The sequence below is a fragment of the Oxyura jamaicensis genome, chromosome 2 (assembly GCF_011077185.1).
Source record: "Oxyura jamaicensis isolate SHBP4307 breed ruddy duck chromosome 2, BPBGC_Ojam_1.0, whole genome shotgun sequence".
Taxonomy (NCBI): domain Eukaryota; kingdom Metazoa; phylum Chordata; class Aves; order Anseriformes; family Anatidae; genus Oxyura; species Oxyura jamaicensis.
The window spans coordinates 134,377,031-134,383,127 of record NC_048894.1 but is presented as its reverse complement, the minus strand read 5'-3'; the positions used below and the strand labels follow the sequence as shown (position 1 = coordinate 134,383,127).

Genomic DNA, 6,097 nt, shown 5'->3' with positions numbered 1-6,097 from the left:
ACTGCGGCCAGGGAACACCATGTACGGGGGAAGCAGAACCTTCCTGTGAACATTTTTGTTGATTTTTTTTCCCCAGATGTCAATAAGGCGTGAGTTTACCTTACCAAAGGGATTCACTGCCCACTGGGGACAACCCACCATAACCCAACAGGAACAAGACTTTGTCTCAAAGCAGCTGAAGAAGATATGCAGTACAAAACTGGCACAGCATTAAGGAAGATCAGCCCTTACTGTGCTTTAATTTTACATGAGAGCTCTCAGAGCTTAAATGCGTGTCACGGAGTGGACGTAAGGAGTATGCATTTCATACCCACAGCGCAAGAAATCTTTCGTTTGCTTGCAGCCCAGGAGCTGTGGAGGAGGCACATGCTTGGCTGAGCACCGCTGCTGACGGGTGTCTGTGCAAGGATGCTCTGGGCTGCGCCGCGCGGTGAGTCACTGGAGTAGGACGGCACAAACGCTCATTTCCCCGCTTACTCAGAGGTAAAATATTTCTGGAATCGAGCCTGGTTTGTGTTAGGAATATTAAGGATGTTTCTGTTTTTTTCTGATAAAGCTCCATAAAAAAAAAAAAAAAAAGGAGAGAGATCATCAGCTGAGTTAGCACTGAATTCTTTCAGAAAGCCTGCAGCCGAGTTCTCCTTTGCAAATCAGTTTTCATGGCTCCGTCTGAAACACGCCTCGGAACAGCACTGGCAGATTCTGTACCGAACACAGAGCGCTGCTTTTCCTCTTTGATCTCTGCTTTGTATTTAATACCCCATGGCGAACTGGATTGAGCCCTCATCTGAAACACGGACTGTAGGAAATCTGTGATTTTTCAAGCCTTGATGGAGTAATTAGAAGATGAAAAGCCGTATGATAAAAAAATAAAAGAATAAATGCACGTTTAGCTCATTTAAAGCTCTTCAAGTTCCACTAAATAATGAGTGGAATTTAAACCATTTTTAATTAAAACCTAAGTAGTGGAAATAATTTTCCTGTAGTGAAAATCTGATGAGGCTTAGAGTGAGGTAACGCTGGAATTAGAGGTCCAATACCTAAAGGGGGCTACAGGAAAGCTGGGGAGGGACTCTGCCAGGGAGTGTAGGGATAGGACAAGGGGGAATGGCTTTAAACTAAAGGAGGGGAGATTTAGATCAGATAGAAGAAATTATTTACTCAGAGAGTGGAGAGGCAGTGGCACAGGCTGCCCAGAGAAGCTGTGGATGCCCCATCCCTGGAGGTGCTCAAGGCCAGGCTGGATGAGGCTTTGGGCAGCCTGGTCTGGTGGGAGGTGTCCCTGCCCATGGCAGGGGGTGGGACTGGGTGGGTTTTAAGGTCCCTTCCAACACAAACCATTCTGTGATTCCATTAAATGTGGCAACAGCAAAAAGAGGTCCATCAGAAAGAGGTAAAAGACTGTTCAATTTTGTCTCTGAGTTCAGTAAACCCATGTCCGTCAGGGTGGGAAAAGGATGGGACATTCCACCCCTGCTGTAGGCACCAAGCCTCAGTGGTGACAATGGGAAAACATTTTTCCCTCCAAATCCCTCACCTTTCCTCATCTGCCTTTGTCATTCATTGCCTGTGCCCACTCCTTTTACTTTCTGCAGACAAAAGAAATGAGATGTATTTAATATATTTAATGCCTTTCCTCAAACGCAGCCAGAGCTATGGGGCACCTCCTCTGCTCTCAGCGCGGGGTCTGCCACCCTTTGCTTGCACCTACCCCAGGTGTGATGCTAAACCAGTGCTCTGGAGGAACGCATGGGCATCTGATATGGGTGTTAATGAGGAATTCAGCTCAGTGCTCATAACTAAGTGCACTCTTAACTGCAGGTAATCAACCAGAAACAGCAGCAGAAGCTCTTCACAGGGAGGTTATAAGTGTGCGTCTTGCCCCGTGGGCGCTGGGAATTGTTTCTGTCCAAGCTAGGTAGCTGCAATCCTGCAAAATGCCTCTGAATGAAATGGAGAGCTACCAAGCCTGAGTGCTTTCCTTGCCTAGTGGTAGAAGGATGGGGGGGTTTGGTCCTCACAGGCTACACAGCAGATGTCCAACTTCAGCATGGGAGTTTGGATAAACACCTAGATGTGTGTGAGACCTGAATGGAAATCCTGGGCTTGAGGTCAGTTATTTCAGGTTTGGTGTTCCTGTAAACCTCTTTTTTTTTTTTTTTTTTCCCCATTAACTTCCTTTTGTGTTATCCGTGCCCTCTTCAATATGCCCAGGCTCCTTGTTCCCTGGGGGTGGGCATGGAAACCCACACGTCCTCAGAGTGAGATGGTGTCCTGTGGGATGCCTGACTCCATCCTGCACTGCAGGGAGCCAAGCCCCATTTCCTGCTAGGCATTTCCAGCATCCCCAGCTCTGGAAAGCAGAGTCGGAAATATTAGGAGTCCCCCAGACACATAGATGTGGCTCCCCTGCAGTTCAAATAATCAATGAACAAGATGGTTTCTGAAAAAAAATCTGTTTTTTTTTTTGCTTTCCTCGGAAGTCCATTAGGAACTGCTCAGCTGGTTCGAAGCACTCTGATTTTGATGAAGTGGCATTTTCTGATGAAAACCTGTTGTTTTGATGGAAAATTTCCCTCCAGCTGCAGGATACACCTCGCTGCCCGGCAGAGCTGCAATCACTGGCGTCAGGAGGACAATTGAGCAAGGAGCCCCGCTCAGCCCTCAGCGGCTGTCAGGTCCAAAAGTTCCCCCTGAAACAGGTCAGGACCAGCGAGAGGCAGGATGAGGTGCCAGCAGCTAATCCTCCTCCCTCCTTCCCATCTCCCTCAGCTGGCTGCTCTTCTCTGCCTGTTGACACAACGGGGCTAGGCAGGGCTCCTATCTCCCTGAGCAGTTTCCAATTTGTTTATTGACAATGACAAAAGCACATTTTTACTTCTGTCAGCAGGGACAATGCGGCTGTAAACGAGCAGGCTGCTTCGCCTCATGCGTTATCAGCAGAACTGCCAGCTAAGCACTAATTCCTGAGCCCTTTTGTGGCCGATTCTCGGCAATGATGTATGGAGCAGAGCAGCAAAACAAGTTGCCTGTTTCCATTTTGCTGTGCTGGTGGTTAGAAAAAAATTGACTTTAACCACTGAAGTGATTACACTGCAAAAAGAGGGGATGCATGTGTGTGCAGGTGGGCGTGTGGCCCCAACATACCACTTCGTGGATCTGTATTTCTGACCAGGACTGATATAAAATAACTGGGGTTTTGGTAGTATCTACCTGTTTTGACATAATTCAGACTTTCTGACTAGATCTGATAGGTCGTAGGTATCAGCACTAAGGAGCTGAGGGCAGTGGAGTGATTTGTGTGTTTCTCCATCTAAGAGTAAACATACATAAAACCTATGTATAACAATACAATAGAGCACACTTAACTCAGATTATTGTAGGCATTGTAAGAATAACATTAGCTTGAGATCTTTCCAGAGAGATTGTTTTTGATTAGCTTCATCACCGTGCTTTCTCCACTGGAAACATCAGCTCTGCTGCTTTGTTCCTTTAGCCTCCTCCCTTGGCACCGAGCGAAGGAAAGCAGTGGGGTGACATTGCCGGCTGCACAAAAGGACATGAGAGTGACACAAGAATAAGACACACCAAAGGCACAGCATGGAGCGGGCTGAACCAAATAAACATAAGCAAATTTGTAACAAGTAAAACAGAGAATATTTAAGGTCACTTACTGGCAGGGGGAGGTTTAAGCAACACATTTTTTTAACCTGATCTTTTGCAGCTTTTAATATATTGTTCATTGTCTGTCATCTGGCCACACAAATGTCTGTTATCGTTCACTTTTACCTCTCTCTCCAGTATCAGGTCCTGTTACAGGCTTCTTGTTTGGAAACCCTTTTAAGGAATTAATGCAGAGATTGTCACAGGCAGAAATGGGAGGTTTGCTCTTTGGCTTCTGCCTCACAATCATCCTTCAGCAGCCAGCAGTGACAGCATCTGATGTGCAGGGGCTGGATGGGACGGTCAGAGGATGTCACAGCTCTGTTCTCTTTGAAGAAGCTCGTGTGTTTTTAGCTCACATTGACCACGGTGTTGCAGCTTGTGTTTAGCCTCTGAGGAAATGCTGCATGCGGCTCATGAAACAAGGCAGCATGCCACTGACGTGGCCGTGCAGAGCACAAAGCACTGAGCTCTTGCGATAAAACTCCTGACACAAGATAGCACAGCCCTCCACACCATCAGCTTCAAACGGCAGCAGGGGACTTGTGCTCAGCCTCAGCACTGAGCCCAGCTGGCAGTGCTGGTGTCGGCTCTGGGAAGGCAGAATTTGAGCCAGGGCTGGTCCTGGTGCTGCTGCTCTTTGAGCAAGAGCACGCTGCACAGACTGGCTCAGACCAGTGGTCTGCAAGCACTTGGCAGAGGCTTTCTGCCAAAGACGTGGTATAACACAGCCACCTTTCTCACCAGCCACCCCCAACTCCCCGTGCTGTGGTTTCACCAAGTGAATTAAGCTGCCACATGGGTGCCTTCAGCCCTCAGGCCAGGGATTTTCAGAAAACAGCATCAAACTTCATCCAGGGGCACTCCTCCTGGGTGTTTTTGCCCTCCTCCGCCCAGCAGCAGCAGCAGCAGCAGCAGCTGTACAAGGGGAGTTTTCTGCTGGGTCGGCAGAGCCGCTGCACATCTTTGATCCAAATGTGCCGTGTCAGTGCCAAAAATGCCTTTTCGGAGGCGGGTCAGGGGGTGCGGTGGTGCTGCTGGGATCGTGCTTGGAGCAGCAGCTGGAGGGGGGGAGGGCTGCCAGAAATACCCTTCCTCAGCCAGCACCCATGGTTTGTAGAAATGGGTCCTTTGTCCTGCATTTTTACACACTTATAAAGATGCTGGCTGCCACGAGACGCCCCTGTCAGCTCCCTGCCACATTTTGGAAGCGCAGCCCCTCATCCAGGAGCCGGGCCAGCCCCAGCTGGGCTCCAGCACTGGCTCAGCCAGGGGGAAGCGACTTCCAAAATCGCTTCTGTGAAGCTGCGTCTCATTTAAAATTGTGTGCCCAGGAGCAGACAGAAGAGGAATTGTCAGTTGCATTTTGCCTTGCTGCTCCAGAGCCCTCCAGTTTCACCTCCGACGGGACAGCTCGGGTCTGAGTGTTGGCACAAGATGGGCTCCATCCTGCCTTTGTGCTGTGCCACGGACCGGGTGCTGCCTGGCGTGCCCGGTGCCCGGGGCAGGAAGGTTTGGAAAAGGCTAAGTGAGAGGCCCCTTTTTCTCTCTGAGTTATGAAAGAAGTTTAAACTTTTCTTACAGGTCAGTGGCCAGACAATATCCCGAAGTCAGTTCCACTCCAGGACAGAAGAAACCGAAGAGAAGTGATTTGAAACATTCCTGTTCAAGGCTTGCTTTGAGTGCAGCTTTCATCACGCCTGCGTAAACCCGAAGGAAAATTACATTTTATTCACTGCAGAGTTCGTCGGGACCGTGTGTGATGTCCACACTCACAAGTTAATCATAAAGTAAATATTTTGGGAGCAAACCGTGTAAGAGCCTGTGCTACCAGGCAGCCAAGGGAATCAGCCACCAGTGGGGTTTCAGCATGGGCTTGGTGTTGTGGGCTTTTTTGACAGAAGTGCTGACAGGCACCAGCGGCCCCGGCCAAAGCAAACAAGAGGATTTTTCTTTCTCCCCTCTCCCCGGGCTAAAAGCAATCCTTGGAGACAGAAAGCTGCAGCATCGCAAGACTTTGGACTGAGATGTGAGCTTTGGGACATTTTTATGGTTGCTTACAACCTGCCTGCAAACTCTTAAGCAATGCCTTGGGGCCATGGGGATTATGGGGCCCTGCTGGCTCTTGGGCCCACGGTCAGAAACAGGCCGGGGTAGGCCAGTAGGGTCTGTGTGTGTTCTTCGATGGGGCAAAGATTAATAAATCCCCCAATAAATACGTGTTTCCCTAAGCCCTGCTGCTGTGCACTTGTCATGGAGATCTGGCCTCCTCGCGTCCCTCTGGCTGGCTTCGTGGCTCACCAGGAGGGCCCATGGCCATGCGTCCTCTCGGTATTTCCCACATGACAGGAAGGCTCGAGGATGGCAACACCCGGGTCTGTGTGCACCTTTCTGAGGAAATGAAGTAGTGCTGGACTGGGAGAATCAATTCGGT

At 49.4% G+C, this 6,097-nt stretch overlaps 1 long non-coding RNA gene across 1 annotated transcript; it reads left to right on the top strand.

Moving 5' to 3' along the window:
* Window positions 1-282: 282 nt before the first annotated feature.
* On the top strand, window positions 283-5,894 carry LOC118161374. Its single transcript, XR_004747979.1, has 2 exons — window positions 283-483; window positions 5,248-5,894. It is a non-coding gene; the product is annotated as an uncharacterized LOC118161374 (long non-coding RNA).
* The last annotated feature ends 203 nt before the right edge of the window (window positions 5,895-6,097 follow it).